The following is a 20,739-nucleotide window of genomic DNA, read 5'->3' as shown; positions in this document are numbered from 1 at the left end:
GTTTGAGAACCAATGTGCTAAAAGGAGCAGGGAGGCCGGTCAGGATTCCTTCCAGCGGCTTCGCAATCAGTAGGCACGAGTGAGTGGTGGGTACATCCCATCAGGGGCCTGGGCTCCATCTGATTGGCCAGCAGGGGTCACTGCAGCTCCACCATCCAGGGACTCGTTTCCTGCACTGGGGGGACAGAGGCTGCAGACAGAAGTTGGCAGGTGGCGACAGTGCGAGAAAACCGGGAAATGGACCAGGGGCTGCAAAAGGAAAGAATCCAACAGGTGAATGAGGAGAGTCGGTCAATGACCCTTCCCTGAGCATTAACCCGGCCCAGGGAGGTGCCCCCCCGGGGCAAACTGCTCTAGTTCACTCCATGTCAGCCCCCATCACGCCCTGAGCTGGGGGTGTCGGGGAGCAGTCATCCCACCCTGTACGTCTAACCGAGGGGAGATTTACCCGGGGCTCTGACTCTCCTGAATTTCCAGTGACTGGGACAAGCTGGTACCTGAATTCCCCCCTCCCTAGAAAGGGGAGGGTCCCTCCAGGTCAGGGGTCCGGACCGGGGCACGAGTATTAGGAAGCCCAGAGGAGAGCGATGCTGGAATGGATTCAAGCTGTATCTGAGGTGTTCCCCGAGGGACGGTGCCACCAGCTCTGGGCTGAGGATCAGGCTGAGCAGGATGGAACGAGCTGGGGGTTTGTGTCTTTGGGGCACAGATACAGGGACCTGGGCAGCAGTGCCAGGGGAGGCTGGTTAACAGCAGTCACAGGGCTCTGGAACTAAGGAATCCGGTCCAGAGCCACTAATGGGTCGCTGGGACGCTCTGTACAGACCCGGCGCAGGAGAGGATCAGGGACCCGGAAATGCCGGGCCCTTGGGCTGGAGGGGGACTCTTGTTCTGGGGGGTGAATACCCTGGGGCAGGATTTTCAGCAGCGACATGGCTGGGACAATGAGCCTAACGTGAGATAAAGGGGAACTGATCCCCTGTGTGTCCCTGGCCCCTGCAGGGCTCCTCCGACCCGCCTGGCTGTTTGGGGCAGGGATTCCGGAGCTCACCGGGGCCCTGGACTGTGTCCCCCGGGGATCCTGCCCCAGCGGAACCCGGGAGGCATTTTCCAGATGGAGGGAGCGTGTGGGGAGGAGGCTGCATGTGGGCAGGAGAGGAGCAAAGGGGCTTCTCTGTGACGGAGGCGCAGCCAGTGCTGGAAAGCCTGGCCAGCCCCGCCAGCTTGCCATGGAGCTCACCCTGAGCCAGCAGGACCCACTCTATGGGGCCGAGCCATTCATTTCCCACTTGCACCCAATACTTGGGGGCTCTGATGCCCAGTGAGAGCAGCAGTTAGTGCCCAGGGAGATGGTCACCTGGGGATGGGGCCATGTGGGCTCTAGGAACTGGACTGGGGCCCTGAAAAAACCACTCGTGATCTGGGCTGGCATCACACTGGGAGGGTCTGTATCTTATGAGCAGCCCCAGAGACATCCAACCCCACAGCACTGACTCCCTATGAGCCTTCAACGCTTCCTGCTCTGCTCCTTGGCTGCAGCATTGCAATCCGCTCCCTCTGCTCCCAGGGGAACTCATCGAAAAGCTGCATTTACCTGGTCACTGTTTACTTCTCAGGAAGAGGAAGAGGAGGAAAGCGGCAGTCAGCACCTTCTCCAGGAAGAGCCCGATCCAGAGAGCTGGGCTGGAGAACGGGCTCTGACCTGCAGTGTAAATCAGATCAGCCAATGGACAGAAACCCTCGCAGACAAGAGAACTGCTGGTTCCCGGCCATCCCGCCCTGGCTCACACGCACCTTTATGGGCTCCGAGGAAACTGGCCTTTCATGGGGCTTGGCGACTTCCTATCTGTGAGCAGCAGGTTGGCAAATGGCCCCTGCAGCGTTTGCCCAGCTCTGCCTGGCAGCTGTATCCACGCGCTGCTGGCTGGCCCCAGGGAAGCCCAGACTCTACAGTGGAGACCTCGAGCTTTGCAGAGCAGGAGAATAAGGACTCAGGAGCCACCTGCACTTTTACCCAAAAGTCTCAAATCCCTGAGCAGTGTCGGAGTCCTGGGATCCCCAGCTCTGCAGGAGTGACCATGTTCCAGCCCCTCTCTAGGGACAGTCACACCCTGCAGAGCTGCACAGAGCATCTGCCCTGGGCACAGAGTGCGGCCAGTGACATTTCCTGCTCCCAACCATCCCCCTCCCACTCCGCCCACGGGCCCCAGGAGAGCCGAGCCCAGCGATAATCCTGGAATAAAAGAGTGGCTGTTACACTGAGGGGCTCCCCTGGCGGAGATGGGCTGAAATGTCCCCTGGGTTCCGCAGAACAGACCTGGCATTTCCCAGCAGTGCAGGGGAGGGTTCGGCTGCACGTTTACCTGCATCAGATGAAGTGGGACCTTTACCTGGCTCAGGAGGTGGCTGGGAGAATCTCAACATTTCGCTGGCACCGACTGGGGGCTGGGAATTGTGCACAACCCGACAGGTGAACGCAGATTGACTCCTCTGCTCAGTAGCTTTGACCTCCAGGGAGCTCTGAAGCGTGTACGTCCCGTCTGGATTCTCAGCCAGGGGGGAGGGTTTTCCCAGATCCGTCTCATTTCCGTTCTCCAGCCAGGTGAGACTCGCGTCCTTCGGGTAAAACCCCTCCGCGCGGCAGGTGAACGTCACAGACTCGTTCAGTGCGACGGGCGCCGCTGGGGCAGTGCCCACTCGCAGCCTGGGTGGAACTGAGAACACAAATATCCCGCGCTCGGCATCTACAGAAATTCTCCTTTTCCTGCTGAGTTACAGGGAAATTTCTGGGCTGGACAGACTGACCTTCCCACTGAACCCACGTCCAGCCACCCCTCCACCCAGGGCCCTCCCTGGAGCACGTTCAGCTCCCACTGGAATCTCTTCTTTACCCAGGCCCTTCCCAGCTGGGGGAGGCTCAGGGAAATTCTTTAAAAACCACCAGAATTAGCAGAGGGGAAAAAATGTTCCCCACGTCCCCACTTTCCCTCCCCTTCCCCCCTGGACAAACCGCACAGCGGGCTGGGTAACTTCAGCTGGGGGGTGGGATCTGACCGGGGTTCAGACCAGGACAAACACCCTCCACACACACCCGACCCCTCTGGGCCGGAGCAGGGCACTTCCTGCCCCAGGGAAGGGGCTCTGCGTTCTAAGGGCCTGAGGGTGAGAGACGGGCACGGGGCAGAGACTGGACCCGAATCTGGATTTCAGTGTCCGACCCCCACAAAATACCCACCCGAAAGGGACCCAAAGGGGCAATGGGTCCGTCACAGCCCCCCACCCCCAGTGCGGAGCCCCCAGTGCTCAGCCCCGGCTGGGCTCCTACCTCGCAGGGCAGCGCTGAGGTTGTAAGTCACACGCAGGGGAGTCTGTAAGGTGCTGTGCTCTATCTGACAGGTGAGCTGGGAGCGGACGTCTGCTGCGGCCAGGTTCACCCGCACGGTGCTGGACATGTTATAGGAGAGACTCCCATTTTCAGGGAGAACCCGGGTCTGGGGGTCTGGGAGTTTGGCCCCATTTTTGAGCCAGGTCACAGCGATGTCTCTGGGGGCGAATCCTCCTGACGTGCAGGTGAAAGTCACTGGGGGACCCGGCTCTGCCCTGCTGGGGGGGGCGGACACGGACGGGGCCGACGGTCTGGCTGCAGGGAGAAGCGTTTATCAGTCAGATCCCTCTGCGACTGAGAGCCCATCCCCCGCCCCACGGGCCCCACCTCCCCACAGGGACAGCCTGAGAGCAGGGGAGCCCCAGCCCCTGCCCCTGAGCTAATGCAAAGTGGGGGAGGGGCAAGGCTAGGAGGGTCCTTGCTGGGGCTGGGGAAGGGTCACAGGAAAGGAAGAAAAACATCCCAGTAACCCCATGGCTGCAGCCGAGCCCTGTGCCCACAGCCAGAGCCCTGCGGGGGCTGGGGGCGGGGGGTCGAGTAGATTCACCCCAGGACTGGGTCTGGCCGCAGCTCAGTTCTGCCAAGGAAGCACAAACTCTGTGCAGCTGCCCCAGGCCGCCTGCTCCTCGCTCCCTTCTCCATGGGGCTGCCCCGGGCACTGGGAGGGGAGGAGAAACCCCCGGTGCTGGGAGCGACTCCCCCGGGGAGGTGAGTGTGAGGAGTCGCAGCCGGTTCGGCTGGAGGCTGCGAAGGGCGGCAGAGCCCGCCCGGCCCCCCACCGCCAGCAGCTACGGCAGCGCCTTCTGGGGGGGCCGAGTGAGAAGAATCAACCCAACACCTGCCCCCCCCCCAATGCACCCACCCGGCCAGTCACCCCCCACGGCACACGCTGGCGCACCTGGCACTTCGTTTTCATTGGGGGGCAGCGACCCCTGGGGCTAGAGCAGAAATTTCTCCCTCTTCTCCCACCATCCCCCTAAAACCCACAATCCCCCCCGCCCCCATACAGGTGCTGCTCTCAACCCGGGTCCCGCTTTGCTGCAGTCCCGGTGGGAAGCGCAGCTCCCCGGTTAGTGTCTGGGCTGAGCTGGGTTGTTCCCCGCCCGGGTACCAGCCCCCGGTGGGGAGGGGCGTGTGGCTGGGGGCGGCTCGCACTCACCGCCCACAGTCACGGCTGTGCCAGCGCCGGATCTGATCTCCTCATCGGCTCCCGACACCTTCCTAAACTTCACACAGCGATAGGTCCCGGCGTCCTCGGGGCGGGTGTCACTGATGCGGATGGTGTAGTCTGTGTCAGAGCCACTCACAGCCCGTGTCACCCGGGGGGAGAGTGGCTCCTTGTCCGCATAAACGAGCTGGCGGCCACTGCCCGAGCCCTTGAACCACTTCGTGGGTCCTGATGGAGCTCCCGCAGTCACAGAGCAGCTCAGAGTGAGAGTCTCTCCCGCTGACACCGACACGGCGCCCTGGGGCTGCAGCAGCTGGAACTCCTGGGCCCCGGCCCCTGGAAGGAGAGAACGGGCCAGGCTGGGCGATGCTGGCTGACAGGCCCCCGTCCCGCAGCAGCAGGGGGCTGAGTCCCACGCCCGGCCCCGCTGGGTGGATCCTGCTCCCAGCCCTGCCCGGAGCCGGGCCCTGCCCGGGGAGGGGCTTTAGCTGCCCAGGGAGTAACTTTGTGTCGTTCCACAGCGACCCCTGCAGGCTGCCCCGGAGCCGCGTTTCCAGAGCTCCGCCCCGGCTCCCGGGAGCAGGCAGGGCCCAGGGAGCTGTTGCGCTGAGCGCGAGCAGGGGAGCCGGGGCAGGGACAGAGCCCCAGGGGCTCGAGCAGGGAGAAGGGCCCTGAGCCCCCGCTGCTGCGCTGCTCCAGCCACAGAGAAGGAGCTTCTGGGTGTGTCACTCACTGCTCATTAACGGGGGGTTATTTAGCCCCTTGGTGGCCCCACACAGACGTGGCACCCGATGAAGTCTGAAAGCAACACGATTTAAAGGGAGAAAAAGAAATATTTTTAACCCAGCTCTAACCAACCTGTGGAATTCACTGCTGCAGGATATTGTTGAATCTAATTGCTCAGAAAGATTTCTACAAAAAGATCAGACCTTTATAAAAAGAAGAACAGCCCCTGCAGTGACACCAGTTGGGAACAAGTTTCAACACTGTGACCGGTTCTCACACTCCAGAGCACAAGCTGAGCACAAGCTGGGGGCAGGAAGTTCCTCTAGCCATATAAAATACACAAAGGTTTATTCCTCCTTTTAGAGCAAGGATCAGCAACCTATGGCACGCACGCTGAACGCGGCACACGAGCTGATTTTCAGTGGCACTCACACTGCCCGGGTCCTGGCCACCGGTCCAGGGGACTCTGCATTTTAATTTAATTTTAAATGGACCTTCTTCAACATTTTAAAAACCTTATTTTCTTTACATAAACAATAGTTTAGTTATATATTATAGACTGATAGAAAGAGACCTTCTAAAAACGTTAACATGTATCACTGGCACGCGAAACCTTACATTAGAGTGAGTAAATGAAGACTTGGCACAGCACTGCTGAAAGGTCGCCAACCCCGGGTTTAGAGCATCTGGAATTTCCCTGCGTTGCAAGCAGCAAGAGAGCAGACTGGACGGCTTGTGCTCGCCTGGGCAGTGTCTATGTTCTACACTCACCAGGGATCTCCAGGAGAAGCAGCAGCACCAGGCATGGAAGAGACAATCCAGACAATCCGTCCAGGGGTCGACGGAGCCATATTGTTGTCAGAGAGGCGACCATTCAACTCCTCAGCCTTTGCCAGCTCTCCGCTGTCCGAAGAGATACTGAGAAGTGCGAGGTTCAGGGTTGGACCATCCCCCAGTGCAGAAGGAAGTGGATTGTGTTAGTGACGTTTCCTGCTTCCACCTCTCTGCAGGCTGAACTGTTTTTTCCCCACCATTAATTTTACTTCTAACAGCGAAGCGGCTGGTGACCCATGTTCTCTCGTGAAGCCTCACGTAATCTAGCCTTTGACTGCCATGAGCTTAAGCATCCAGGCTAAGGCTGCTGGGGTACTGAAGGGGCCCTGGCAGAGGGCTGCTCTTTGGGAAGGGAATTCCCTGACAGTGTTGAAATCTCCCTCCCGAACACCAAACCAGAGCATTTACCAGCCACTGCTCGTTCAGAAACACTGTCCACAGAGACATCTGAAAGCTGGGCCCGGAGACCCCTGTTCTGGAGCTAGTCCCTGGCTGTGACTGCTACCAGAGAGGCTCCTTCAATACACATCTCAGTGGGGGGACGGCACATGGCCACTCCCGGCACCTGATCTGTTAATTAGAGATGGGCTGGGCAGGGAGAGGGTGGATCTGGATTAGATCTAGGCTGGAGTTTGGCTTTGGGAATTAGTTTGGATCCAGTTTGGCTGAGAGGAGAAAGAAGGTCTGTGCTAAAAGCACTGGACTGGGATCTGGGAGACATTCAATTATCTGTGACCTTGGGGAAGTTGCTGAGTCCTTCAGGGCCTCTGTTCCCATCTTGAAATTGCCTTTGTCTGACTTGGCTAGTTCAATGGTGTCATGCTGAGTTCCCACTCTGGCACTTGGAGTGCAGAAGGTGGGGGCCTGCAAGGATTCTAAAAATTAATACTGGCCACTTGAGGCTGGTATTAAACTCCCAAGTTTACAGCTTCTCTCTGAACTTGGATGGGTAGATGCTGCCCCCACTCAAATGCAAAAAAAACCCTTTTGAGAACCCAGAAAGACACAGTTGGGAATTCCTTCCTGTGGGGTCCCCTCCAGCCCTTTCACCCAGCCTCTGGGGAAGAGCTGAGAACGAAAAACAAAGGAAATCAGCTGTTGCCACCAGGTAGTTAAAAACACATATGCACAAACCTCTTAGGGACACAAAAATCCAATCCTGTTCTTAAAAAAGGTAAATTTTATTAAAAACAAAAAGAAAGAAAATGCATCTGGAACTTAGGCTTTTGCTAGATCTTTAGCTTGTGGTTCAGCTTAAAGGTTACAACAAGCAAAACAAAAGCAGCTGGGGTTAGCACAGAGGAGTCCACAAACCAATAAGAAATAAAAGAAATAACCCTGATCACGTCTTCCTAGACCTTCCCTGACTTATTTGCATATCTGGGGGTTCAGATAAGCAAGCTCTAGGGCTGATCTGATGATTTTCATACCTAACCTTTAGCTTCTGACAGCATAAGTGCTGCCCTGTTCCCCTCTTCCCTGGAAAACCACAACACACAGACAAGGGGAAGTTGTTTCCCAATTTTAAAAAGTTCTAGCCCTCCCATTGGCTCTTTTGGTCAGGTGCCCACTCCCTTCTTTTTACCTGTGGGCTTTTCTTTAACCTTTTACAGGTAAAGCAAATACAAGCACAGCTACTAACAGGGATTTCATAGCTAACTGGCTGGCTGAGTGTCCATAAAAGGGAGCTACCCCCACCCCCCCTCCTTCATTTATGACAGATGGGAAATTATTTAGGGCAGGGAATTGTCTCTTACACTGTGTTTGTACAGCACCTAGCACCATGAGGCCTAGATCTTGGCGGTGTGTGATGATAATTAATAAATAAATGGAGGCCGAGATTAAACCATGTCCCCCTCCAATATTTGCGTGGGTTAGGATTTGAGAGTCTGGTTTCGTTTTTGTCCCATTTCTAGTCTTAAAGCTCCATCAACTTCCGCTCCTCTGTGTTTTCACTCTGGGTCAGTTTGTGGAGAACTCCATCTCTCCCAAATGAGATCACAGGGAGCAGGGCAGGCACCCAAACTGAATCACACACGTCTTCATTGCTTTCTGCTGTGATGTTTTTCCTTTGCCAGCTGAATCATCTGACCACAAACCTACAGCAGCACCAAGGGATCTCTGTGCTTCTAGCATCCTGTTTGCACAGGTGCTGGTTCTGAGCAGCTTGATCAATGACGTCTGCCATGAAACATCCCAGCGGCGAGTGCCCAGCAGCCAGGTGATGGGCTCTTTGGATGCAGTTCAGCGGGTTTAATGACTGGAGAATGAAATCAGACAAGGGATGATGCCTGTGTTTCGGGGCAGACAGAGCTAGTCATCAGCGTATAACAAACGAATTGCTAGTGTGAACACAGATATAGGAATTGTCTCTCTCTGCCTGTGTCCCTCTCCCCGAGCCATTCCCATTGCACTGGTGTTCTCGGACTTTAAGCTCTTTGGGGCAGGGACCATGTGTTTGTATGTTTCTGCCAAGCCCGGCAGCACTGTCCCTGCATGGGACGTGACCCTCAAACACTTTCCCAGGGGCTTTTCTGCACAGCACCCCTCTGTTTCCCCCCAGCCCATGAACGGACACACCCCACTCAACACACTCATGTCACACAGCAGAGCCACCCAGCTGGCATTGCTGTGACGTCCCTTCTGCAGAGCTGGCCTGCAGGGAGCCCCTCAGAGCTGCTAACAGCCCCCGGCTGGGGGTACAACACAGCAGCAAGTGATGTGGAGCCTGGAGGAGCTGCTGGGCCCAGCTTGTTAAAGAGCAGCGACCACTGGCCAGAAAACTCTGGAAAAGCTGAGGAACAAATTCCTGCCGTTCCCCGTCGCTGTGTCTCCTTTTGCTTATTTCCTTTCACTGAGGAGATTGGCCAGGAACGGGGGTTGGGGTTTGGTTTGGGCCAGGATCATCGGGCCCAACCCCCATTCCCATCACAGTTCCCCTGGCCTCCCCGATCAAATGCCGCACGTGCGTGCGGAAGAAGCAGCTACCGTCCACGACCTCTTAAAGCGACACAGTTCCTGTTTTCATGCAAATGCCCAGAGCTTAGAGATAAAGAAAAAGGGGCAGAGAAATACCATGAGGGGCCCGCAGAGGCCAGGCGCTTTCTGAGGTGGATGGTTTCCCCCAGTTTAATTGCTCAGGTCAAAGCACAGGAGCTTTTGGTTTTGCTGCCATTTTGAAACATTCATTACTTCAAACAGGCCCAACACCAGCCTTCGGCCACAAACCTTCAGCCCCTGTCCCGCCCCACAGAGGTGAAATTGGGGGTGGGTGGGTGGGTTACATGGGGTAACGTTCCCCTCCTATTTCTACCGCCTTTATACCTGCTGGGGACACCTGCTGGGGGCTGGCTGCTGTATGAGACTCGCTGCCAACTTCTCCCCTTCTCACACAGGCCTGGGCTCAGCAAAACCAACCCAGAGCTTCCCCTGGGCAGGCAGGGCACTGGGCAGTGGGGTGCCAGGCTCCCTCACCATGCTGCAGAGAGACGGCGCCTGCACCTGCTCTGGGCAGTGTCCACAGTGCCTCTCCCCAGCTCATCCCCCTGCACAGCTGGCTCCTGGCCCCTCCCCCAGCACACAGCTGGCTCTAGGTGCCCAGCTCACAACTCCCCCAGCACACAGCTGGCCCTTGCCCCAGCTGCCTGCAGGCTCAGGGCAGGTCCCTCTCGGCTAGAGCCTCTCCCCACCCTCCTGCAGGCAGCTGGCTCCAGGCGTTCACTGCCAGCGCCTACAGCTCCTGCCCCCGTTCCCTCGCTAACACAGCTGGGGCGCTGGGCTCTCCGCTCTCGCCTGCCCACCCCAGAAAGCCATTCAGCTCCAGCAGCTCTCTGCCCTCTTCACTTGTCTGCCCCAGGCCCTGCCTTCCTGCCCTGCCCAGAGCTCCCCTGGGCACCAGCTGCAGCAGCCTTTCCCTTGGGTCCTGAAGCCTGACAGGTCTCGTGCCACCAACCAGGCACTGCCCAAGCTGGCCGTCCCAGTCGGCTGGAAGCTCAGGGGCAGCTCTCTGCTGGAACAGTCTCCAGCTGCTATTACAGAGCATCCTACGCCATGACAGCCAGAGTCGCTCTAGATCCAAACTCCTTTGTCTCCTGAGTGCCAGCCCTGAACCCCACTGCAGGACACCGGAACCTTTAAATTGTGTCCCCACTACCCCCACTCACACCTCACCTCTGCCTCCCCCTCTCTACGGGCAGCGCCCCGGTTCTGCCCCTCGACTGGGGCACAGGGTGCTCAGCTCCCAACTGCTTGTGCCAAAGCCACTGGCACCGGCTGATTTCACACTCCCCCCGTAGGGGCCAGTGGGGAAGATCTGGCTCTTGGATGGGACTTTTGTTTTCCGGGCAAGAAATGATAAAGGCTGATGGGAAACCAGCTCCAGAAAAGAGACTCGCCAAAAGGAGGTTAAATAGGACAGAGGGGGGGGCGGGCGGTTAAACCCGCCACTGCAGAGGGGCCAGATAAACCCTGGGCTGCTCCAAAAAGACTCCAGATGTTCTGGACACACCGTAGGAGACGCTCCCATGTGCAGGGAGAACCCGGGGCTGGGCCCCATTTTTGAACCAGGTCACAGCAATGTCTCCCGATACCCAGTGTCTGTCTGTCCCCCACCCTCCCCTGCACAGCGGGGTCCTGCCCCCTCCCCCCAGCACACAGCTGGCTCTAGGTGCCCAGCTCACAGCTCCCCCGGCACACAGCTGGCCCTTGCCCCAGCTGCCCACATGACAGCTTGACAGGGGCCTTCTGATCCCAGCATCTTCCAAGATGTGGGACTTCAACCCGTCCCAACTCACGTGGTAGGAAGGCAGGAAATGCTCCTCTCCCCCTCCCCCTGCCCCAACAGAGCCACAAAGAGAAGCTGGATGTTTTCCTTGCCGTGGGACGGGCCGGCCGGCTCAGGGGCAGATCAGCCAAAGGACTCTGCACGTCTGGGGTGAGTTCAAGCATCGCCAGGGCGGTTTATTGTCAGACAGAAATTATTACACAACCATCTCCTGCCTCTGCAGAGCTGAGCAGAGGCAGGAGGCTTCACACAGAGTCCAGAGTAGCAGGAGTCCTTCCAGTGGCTCTTTCGTCAGCAGGCAGGAGTGAGTGGTGGGTACGTCCCAGAGATTCCTAAATTCCCAGGCCAGAAGGGACAGTTGTTCTCCTCTAATCTGCTCTATAGCATAGGCTAGAGAACTTCCCCTGGATAATCCCTAGAGCAGATCCTTTAGAGAAAGAGCCAGTCTTGATTTTAAAATTGTCAGAGATGGGGAATCCATGACTGTTGGCTAATTGTTCCATTGGTTACTGACTCTCACCATTAGGCTTCATTTCCTCTCAACATTTGTCTGGCTTCAACTTCCAGCCATTGCATCGTGTGTCAGACCTTTATCTGCCAGACTGATGAGCCCATTATGAAATATTTGTTCCCCAAGCCCCGTAGGAACTTATAGACTGTAACCAGGTCACCCCTTAACCTTCGCTTTGTCAAGCCTGGGCTCCATCTGATTGGCCAGCAGGGGTCACTGCAGCTCCACCATCCAGGGACTCGTTTCCTGCACTGGGGGGACAGAGGCTGCAGACAGAAGTTGGCAGGTGGCGACAGTGCGAGAAAACCAGGAAATAGACCAGGGGCTGCAAAAGGAAAGAATCCAACAGGTGAATGAGGAGAGTCGGTCAATGACCCTTCCCTGAGCATTAACCCGGCCCAGGGAGGTGCCCCCCCCGGGGCAAACTGCTCTAGTTCGCTCCATGTTAGCCCCCATCACGCCCTGAGCTGGGGGTGTCGGGGAGCAGTCATCCCACGCTGCACGTCTAACCGAGGGGAGATTTACTCGGGGCTCTGACGCTCCTGAATTTCCAGTGACTGGGACAAGCTGGTACCTGAATTCCCCCCTCCCTAGAAAGGGGAGGGTCCCTCCATGTCAGGGGTCAGGACCGGGGCACGAGCATTAGGAAGCCCAGAGGAGAGCGATGCTGGAGTGGATTCAAGCTGTATCTGTGGTGTTCCCCGAGGGACGGTGCCACCAGTTCTGGGCTGAGGATCAGGCTGAGCAGGATGGAACGAGCTGGGGGTTTGTGTCTTTGGGGCACAGATACGGGGACCAGAGCAGCAATGCCAGGGGAGGCTGGGTAACAGCAGTCACAGGGCTCTGGAACTAAGGAATCCGGTCCAGAGCCAGGAACGGGTCGCTGGGACCCTCTGTACAGACCCGGCGCAGGAGAGGGTCAGGGACCCGGGAATGCTGGTTCCCTCAGGCTGGAGGGGGACTCTTGTTCTGGGGGGTGAATACCCTGGGGCAGGATTTTCAGCAGCGACATGGCTGGGACAATGCGCCTAATGTGAGATAAAGGGGAACTGATCCCCTGTGTGTCCCAGGCCCCTGCAGGGCTCCTTCGATCCACCTGGCTGTTTGGGGCAGGGATTCCGGAGCTCACCAGGGCCCTGGACTGTGTCCCCCGGGGAACCTGCCCCAGCGGAACCCGGGAGGCATTTTCCAGATGGAGGGAGCGTGTGGGGAGGAGGCTGCATGTGGGCAGGAGAGGAGCAAAGGGGCTTCTCTGTGACGGAGGTGCAGCCAGTGCTGGAAAGCCTGGCCAGCCCCGCCAGCTCGCCATGGAGCTCACCCTGAGCCAGCAGGACCCACTCTATGGGGCCGAGCCATTCATTTCCCACTTGCACCCAATCCTTGGGGGCTCTGATGCCCGGTGAGAGCAGCAGTTAGTGCCCAGGGAGATGGTCACCTGGGGATGGGGCCATGTGGGCTCTAGGAACTGGACTGGGGCCCTGAAAAAACCACTCGTGATCTGGGCTGGCATCACACTGGGAGGGTCTGTATCTTATGAGCAGCCCCAGAGACATCCAGCCCCACAACACTGACTCCCTATGAGCCTTTAGCGCTTCCTGCTCTGCTCCTGGGCTGCAGCATTGCAATCCGCTCCCTCTGCTCCCAGGGGAACTCACGGAAAAGCTGCATTTACCTGGTTACTGTTTACTTCTCAGGAAGAGGAAGAGGAAGAGGAGGAAGGCGGCAGTCAGCACCTTCTCCAGGAAGAGCCCGATCCAGAGAGCTGGGCTGGAGAACGGGCTCTGACCTGCAGTGTAAATCAGATCAGCCAATGGACAGAAACACCCCGCGGAGAAGAAAACGGCTGGTTCCCGGCCATCCCGCCCTGGCTCACACGCACCTTTATGGGCTCCGAGGAAACTGGCCTTCCATGGGGCTTGGTGGGTTCCTATCTGTGAGCTGCAGGTTGGCAAATGGCCCCAGCAGTGTTTGCCCAGCTCTGCCTGGCAGCTGTATCCACACGCTGCTGGCTGGCCCCAGGGAAGCCCAGACTCTACAGTGGAGACCTCGAGCTTCGCAGAGCAGGAGAATAAGGACTCAGGAGCCACCTGCACTTTTACCCAAAAGCCTCAAATCCCCGAGCAGTGTCGGGGTCCTGGGATCCCCAGCTCTGCAGGAGTGACCATGTTCCAGCCCCTCTCTAGGGACAGTCACACCCTGCAGGGCTGCACAGAGCATCTGCCCTGGGCACAGAGTGCGGCCAGTGACATTTCCTGCCCCCCCACCTTCCCCCTCCCGCTCCACCCAGGCAGGGGCGGCTCTACGTTTTTGGCCGCCCCAAGCAGTCATGCGCGGGAGGCGCCCCGGAGCCGCGGGAGCAGCGGACCTCCCGCGGGCATGACTGCAGAGGGACCGCTGGTCCTGCGTGGCTCGGCTGGACCTCCCGCGGCTGCGGACGGTTCGCGGGTCCGGCGGCTCCGCTTGAGCTGCCGCAGTCATGCCTGCGGCAGGTCCAGCCGAGCCGCGGGACCAGCGCCCCCTCCACAGTCATGCCTGCGGCAGGTCCAGTCGTCCCGGGGCTCCGGTGAACCTCCCGCAGGCATCACTGCGGCAGGTCCGCCGGCCCAGCCTGCCGCCCCCCCCGGCCGCAGGGGACGCCCCCTAGATTTTGCCGCCCTAGGCACCAGCTTGTTTTGCTGGTGCCTAGAGCCGCCCCATGCACCCAGGGCCCCAGGAGAGCCGAGCCCAGCGATAATCCTGGAATAAAAGAGTGGCTGTTACACTGAGGGGCTCCCCTGGTGGAGATGGGCTGAAATGGCCCCTGGGTTCCGCAGACCAGGCCTGGCATTTCCTAGCAGTGCAGGGGAGGGTTCGGCTGCACATTTACCTGCAGTAAATGAAGTGGGATCTTTACCTGGCTCAGCAGGCGGCTGGGAGATTCTAAGTGTCTCACTGGCATTGACGGGGGGCTGGGAATCGTGCACAATCCAACAGGTGAACACAGACTGATTCCTCTGCTCAGTAGCTTTGACCTCCAGGGAGCTCCAGAGCCTGTACGTCCCGTCTGGATTCTCAGCCAGGAGGGAGATTGTTAACAGGTTTGTCTCATTTCCGTTCTCCAGCCAGGTGAAACTCACACGGTTCGGGTAAAACCTCTCCGCGCGGCAGGTGAACGTCACAGACGCGTTCAGTGCGACGGGCGCCACTGGGGCAGTGCCCACTCGCAGCCTGGGTGGAACTGAGAACACAAATACCCTGCGCTCGGCATCTACAGAAATTCTCCTTTTCCTGCTGAGTTAGAGGGAAATTCCTGGGCTGGACAGACTGACCTTCCCACTGAGCCCACGTCCATCCACCCCCGCACCCAGGGCCCTCCCTGGAGCATGTTCAGCTCTTGCTGGAATCTCTTCTTTATCCAGGCCCTTCCCAGCTGGGGGAGGCTCAGGGAAATTCTTTAAAAACCACCAGAATTAGCAGAGGGGAAAAAACGTTCCCCACGTCCCCACTTTCCCTCCCCTTCCCCCCTGGACAAACCGCACAGCGGGCTGGGTAACTTCAGCTGGGGGGTGGGATCTGACCGGGGTTCAGACCAGGACAAACACCCTCCACACACACCCGACCCCTCTGGGCCGGAGCAGGGCACTTCCTGCCCCAGGGAAGGGGCTCTGCGTTCTAAGGGCCTGAGGGTGAGAGACGGGCACGGGGCAGAGACTGGACCCAAATCTGGATTTCAGTGTCCGACCCCCACAAAATACCCACCCGAAAGGGACCCCAAGGGGCCATGGGTCCGTCACAGCCCCCGCACCCCCCAGTGTGGAGCCCCCAGTGCTCAGCCCCGGCTGGGCTCCTACCTCGCAGGGCAGCGCTGAGGTAGTAAGTCTCACGCAGGGGAACCGGGGAGGTGCTGTGCTGTATCCGACAGGTGAGCTGGGAGCGGACGTCTCCTGGGGTCAGCCTCACCCCTACGGTGCTGGACATGTTATAGGAGACACCCCCATTTTCAGGCTGAACCCAGGTCTGGGGGTCTGGGAGTTTGGCCCAATTTTTGAACCAGGTCACATTGATGTCTCTGGGGGAGAATCCTCCTGACGTGCAGGTGAAAGTCACTGGGGGACCCGGCTCTGCCCTGCCGGGGGGGCCGGATACGGACGGGAACGACGGTCTGGCTGCAGGGAGAAGCGTTTATCAGTCAGATCCCTCTGCGACTGAGAGCCCATCCCCCGCCCCACGGGCCCCACCTCCCCACAGGGACAGCCTGAGAGCAGGGGAGCCCCAGCCCCTGCCCCTGCGCAAATACAAAGTGTGGGGGGGGGCAAGTCTAGGAGGGTCCTTGCTGGGGCTGGGAAAGTGTCATAGGACAGAAAGGAAAAACATCCCAGTAACCCCATGGTTGCAGCCGAGCCCTGTGCCCACAGCCAGAGCCCTGCGGGGGATGGGGGCGGGGGTCGAGTCAGGGCCGGCTCCAGACCCCAGCGCGGCAAGCACGCGCGTGGGGCGGCCCTTTGGGGGCGGTAGGCTGGGCCGGCGGACCTGCCGCAGGTATGACTGCGGAGGGGGCGCTCGTCCGACGGCTCCAGTGGACCTCCCGCACGCATGACTGCGGACGGTTCGCTGGTCGCGCGGGGACCTGCGAACCGTCCGCAGCTGCGGGAGGTCCAGCCGAGCCGCGCGACCAGCGGACCCGCCGCAGTCATGCGTGCGGGAGGTCCGCTGCTCCCGCGGCTCGGGGGCGCCTCCCGCGCATGACTGCTTGGGGCGGCCAAAAAGGTAGAGCCGCCCCTGGGTCGAGTAGATTCACCCCAGGACTGGGTCTGGCCGCAGCTCAGTTCTGCCAAGGAAGCACAAACTCTGAGCAGCTGCCCCAGCCTGCCTGCTCCTCGCTCCCTGTCTCCAGGGGCGGCTCTAGAAATTAGGCTGCCCCAAGCAGCGCGGTGCGCTGCCCCGCCCTTTCCCGGTCCCGCGGCGGGTCCTCTCTTCCCGCGGCTCCGGTTGAGCTCCCGCAGGCATGACTGCGGCAGGTCCACCGGAGCCCGGGAGGTCCACCCAAGGCCGGCTCTATAGTTTTCGCCGCCCCAAGCAGCGCGCCGAATTGTCGCCTTGGGCCCTGGAGGGGGTGCGGCAGTCCCTGGGCCCTTAGGGCGGCAGGCGCGTTTCCGCGGCAGCCGCAATTCGGCGCCAGCTTCTATGTTTAGCTGAAGCCGCCCCGGACAGCTAAACATAGAAGCTGCCGCCGAATTGCCGATGCCGCAGAAACGCGCCTGCCGCCCTAAGGGCACACAGACTGCCCACCCCCTGCCCGCGGCGGCAATTCGGCGTGCTACTTGGGGGCAAAACAACAGGGACTGCCGCCCCTTGCAGAACGCCGCCCCAAGCACCAGCTTGGAATGCTGGTGCCTGGAGCCGGCCCTGCCTGTCTCCGTGGGGCTGCCCCGGGCACTGGGAGGGGGGGAGAAACCCCCGGTTCTGAGAGCGATTCCCCCGCGTGGGTGAGTGTGAGGAGTCACAGCCGGTTCGGCTGGAGGCTGCGAAGGGCGGCAGAGCCTCCCCGCCCCCCGCCAGCAGCTGCGGCAGCGCCTTCTGGGGGGACCGAGTGAGAAGAATCAACCCAACACCTGCCCGCCCCGAATGCACCACCCGGCCAGTCACCCCCCACTGCACACCCGGGCGCACCCGGCACTTCGTTTTCGTTGGGGGGGGGCAGCGACCCCTGGGGCTAGAACAGAAATTTCTCCCTCTTCTCCCCACACCCCCCTAAAATCCACAGTGCCCCCACCCCCCCAATACAGGTGCTGGTCTCAACCCGGGTCCCGCTTTGCTGCAGTCCCGGTGGGAAGCGCAGCTCCCCGGTTAGTGTCTGGGCGGAGCTCGCACTCACCGCCCACAGACACGGCCGTGCCAGCGCCGGAGCTGAACTCCTCATCGGCTCCTGACCCTCCCGACCCCTTCTTAAACTTCACACAGTGATAGGTCCCGGCGTCCTCGGGGCGGGTGTCACTGATGCGGATGGTGAAGTCTGTGTCAGAGCCACTCACAGCCCGCGTCACCCGGGGGAATGATCCCGTCTGGTCATAAACGAGCTGGCGGCCACTGCCCGAGCCCTTGAACCACTTCACGGGTCCTGGTGGAGCGAGCCCAGTCTGAGAGCAGCTCAGAGTGAGAGTCTCTCCCGGTGACACCCACACGGTGCCCCGGGGCTCCAGCAGCACGATCTCCTGGCTCCCCCCGGCCCCTGGAAGGAGAGAACGGGCCAGGCTGGGCGATGCTGGCTGACAAGCCCCAGTCCCGCAGCAGCAGGGGGCTGAGTCCCGCGCCCGGCCCCGCTGTGTGGATCCTGCTCCCAGCCCTGCCTGGAGCCGGGCCCTGCCCGGGGAGGGGCTTTAGCTGCCCCGGGAGTAACTTTGTGTCGTTCCACAGCGACCCCTGCAGGCTGCCCCAGTGCCGCGTTTCCAGAGCTCCGCCCCGGCTCCCGGGAGCAGGCAGGGCCCAGGGAGCTGTTGCGCTGAGCGTGAGCAGGGGAGCCGGGGCAGGGACAGAGCCTCAGGGACAAGAGCCCTGAGCCTGCGCTGCTCCAGCCACAGAGAAGGAGCTTCTGGGTGTGTCACTTACTGCCCATTAACGGGGGGTTATTTTGCCCCTGGGTGGCCCCACACAGACGTGGCACCCGATGAAGTCTGAAAGCAACACAATTTAAAGGGAGAAAAAGAAATATTTTTAACCCAGCTCTAACCAACCTGTGGAATTCACTGCTGCAGGATATTGTTGACTCTAATTGCTCAGTAAGATTTCTACAAAAAGATCAGACCTTTATAAAAAGAAGAACAGCCCCTGCACTGATACCAGCTGGGATCTAGTTCAAACACTGTGACCGGTTCTCACACGCCAGAGCACAAGCTGAGCACAAACTGGAGGCAGGAAGTTCCTCTTGCCATATAAAATACACAAGGGTTTATTCCTCCTTTTAGAGCCGGGGTAGGCAACCTATGGCACGCACGCTGAACGCGGCACACAAGCTGATTTTCAGTGGCACTCACACTGCCTGGGTCCTGGCCATCAGTCCAGGGGGCTCTGCATTTTAATTTAATTTTAAATGAAGCTTCTTCAACATTTTAAAAACCTTATTTACTTTACATACAACAATAGTTTAGTTAGATATTATAGACTGATAGAAAGAGACCTTCTAAAAATGTTAAAATGTATGACTGGCACGCGAAACCTTACATTAGAGTGACTAAATGAAGACTTGGCACAGCACTTCTGAAAGGTCGCCGACCCCGGGTTTAGAGCATCTGGAATTTCCCTCCGTTGCAAGCAGCAAGAGAGCAGACTGGACGGCTTGTGCCTGCCTGGGCAGTGTCTATGTTCTACACTCACCAGGGATCTCCAGGAGAAGCAGCAGCACCAGGCATGGAAGAGACAATCCAGACACAGGGGTCGATGGAGCCATTTTGTTGTCAGAGGGTCGACCTTTCAACTCCGCAGCCTTTGCCAGCTCTCCTCACTATCTCTTCGGACAACGAAGTTTGAGGTTCAGGATCAGACCATCCCCCAGTGCAGAAGGAAGTGGATTGCGTTAGTGACATTTCCTGCTTCCACCTCTCTGCAGACTCAGCTGTTTTTCCCCACCATTAATTTTACTTCTCACAGCGAAGCGGCTGGTGACCTGTGTAGCCTCACGTAATCCAGCCTTTGACTGCCATGAGCTTAAGCATCCAGGCTAAGGCTGCTGGGGTACTGAAGGGTGGAGAGAGGGGCCCTGGCAGAGGGCTGCTCTTTGGGAAGGGAATTCCCTGACAGTGTTGAAATCTCCCTCCCAAACACCAAACCAGAGCATTTACCAGCCACTGCACGTTCAGAAACACTGTCCACAGAGACGTCTGAAAGCTGGGCCCGGAGACCCCTGTTCTGGAGCTAGTCCCTGGCTGTGACTGCTACCAGAGAGGCTCCTTCAATACACGTCTCAATGGGGGGACGGCACATGGCCACTCCCGGCACCCGATCTGTTAATTAGAGATGGGCTGGGCAGGGAGAGGGTGGATCTGGATTAGGTCTAGGCTGGAGTTTGGCTTTGGGAGTTAGTTTGGATCCAATTTGGCTGAGAGGAGAAAGAAGATCTGTGCTAAAAGAACTGGACTGGGATCCGGGAGACGTTCAATTATCTGTGACCTTGGGGAAGTCGCCGAGTCCTTCAGGGCCTCCATTCCCATCTTGAAATTGCCTTTGTCTGACTTGGCTAGTTTGATGGTAAATTATTTAGGGCAGGGAATTGTGTCGTACACTGTGTTTGTACAGCACCTAGCACCATGGGGCTAGATCTCAGCACTGTGCTCCAGACTGTAGAAATAATCCTGATAATCGTTAATAAATAAATGGAGGCTGCATTAAACCATGCCCCCTTCAAATATTCGCGTGGGTTAGAATTTGAGAGTCTGGTTTTGATTTTGTCCCATTTCTAATCTTAAAGCTCCATAAACCTCTGCTCCTCTGAGTTTTCATCTCTGTGCTTCTGGCATCCTGTTTGCATAGGTCCTTGGTTCTGAGCTGCTTGTTCGATTATATCTGCCATGAAACACTCCAGCGAGTACCCAGCAGCCAGGTGACGGGTCTCGGAAGTGTCATCGCGAAGGGTGTGACACAAGGGCTTTGGGTACTGCAGCCTTAGTGCAAGTTTCATCAATTTTCAAAAACTGACTCCCCACCCTCCAGCCATGAACATCCACCCCACATCCGGCCCCAGACTCTGCACAGCCTGCCTGGGACTTACCAAGAGAAACAGCCCCAATGGGCCAGATCCAAACCTTCTGCCATAAACTCTTGTGGGGGGCCCAGGGAACTGCCTCTAAATTCTTCTGTCGGGGGCAGAGGAAAGAGTGGCCTTTGCCCCACACAGAAGCAGCAGGGGGTCTGGCCCCAGACATTGTGGAGCTCACAGTGCCCACCAGAAGCCAGGGCCATCAGCCGGAAAGCTCTGTACGGCTGCACCAGCCCTAGGGCCCTCCGCACCTTCCTTCAGCTCTCTGGCAGGGTGACTCCAATGGCCCCCACTGCCAGGCCTCCCTCTGCCAACAGCTGCCCCTGGGTGCCACTAAAGGGAGGCAGGTTGTGTTGTTACACAAATTTCTCCTGCCTCCTCACAGCTGAGCAGAGGCAGGAGGTTCCAGCCAGAGCCCAGCATCACAAGAAAGGCACAAGCCAGCACTACAGATGGTCGGGGCTCCCTGCTCCCATCGTCTCCATGTCCCAGAGCACAGACCAGCAGGGTAACTACAGGATCCAACCTTGCCCAGAGCAGAAGGCGGGTGCTTAACAGGGGGGACGGGGGTGCTGCGAATCGTTTCATTTTCACCGTACTTCGG

The 20,739-nt window shown here is 58.7% G+C and overlaps 1 protein-coding gene and 1 pseudogene across 2 annotated transcripts in view; both read right to left on the bottom strand.

Annotated features, from left to right (window-relative positions):
- Positions 1-6: 6 nt before the first annotated feature.
- Positions 7-18,852, bottom strand: LOC120380603 (annotated as a pseudogene).
- Positions 11,303-20,739, bottom strand: part of LOC120380600 (tyrosine-protein phosphatase non-receptor type substrate 1-like) — a 26,853-nt gene continuing 17,416 nt past the window's right edge. Inside the window, exon 6 of one of the 2 annotated variants that reach the window (XM_039498438.1) lies at positions 11,303-11,732. The gene's annotated coding sequence lies outside the window, so the exon portion shown is untranslated. The remainder of the gene's footprint in view (positions 11,733-20,739) is intronic. The other variant, XM_039498436.1, reaches the window with a different exon arrangement.

This window comes from Mauremys reevesii, linkage group 13 (genome assembly GCF_016161935.1).
Source record: "Mauremys reevesii isolate NIE-2019 linkage group 13, ASM1616193v1, whole genome shotgun sequence".
Lineage (NCBI taxonomy): Eukaryota > Metazoa > Chordata > Testudines > Geoemydidae > Mauremys > Mauremys reevesii.
The sequence above is the reverse complement of the archived record's forward strand: the minus strand, read 5'-3'. Positions and strand labels throughout refer to the sequence as shown.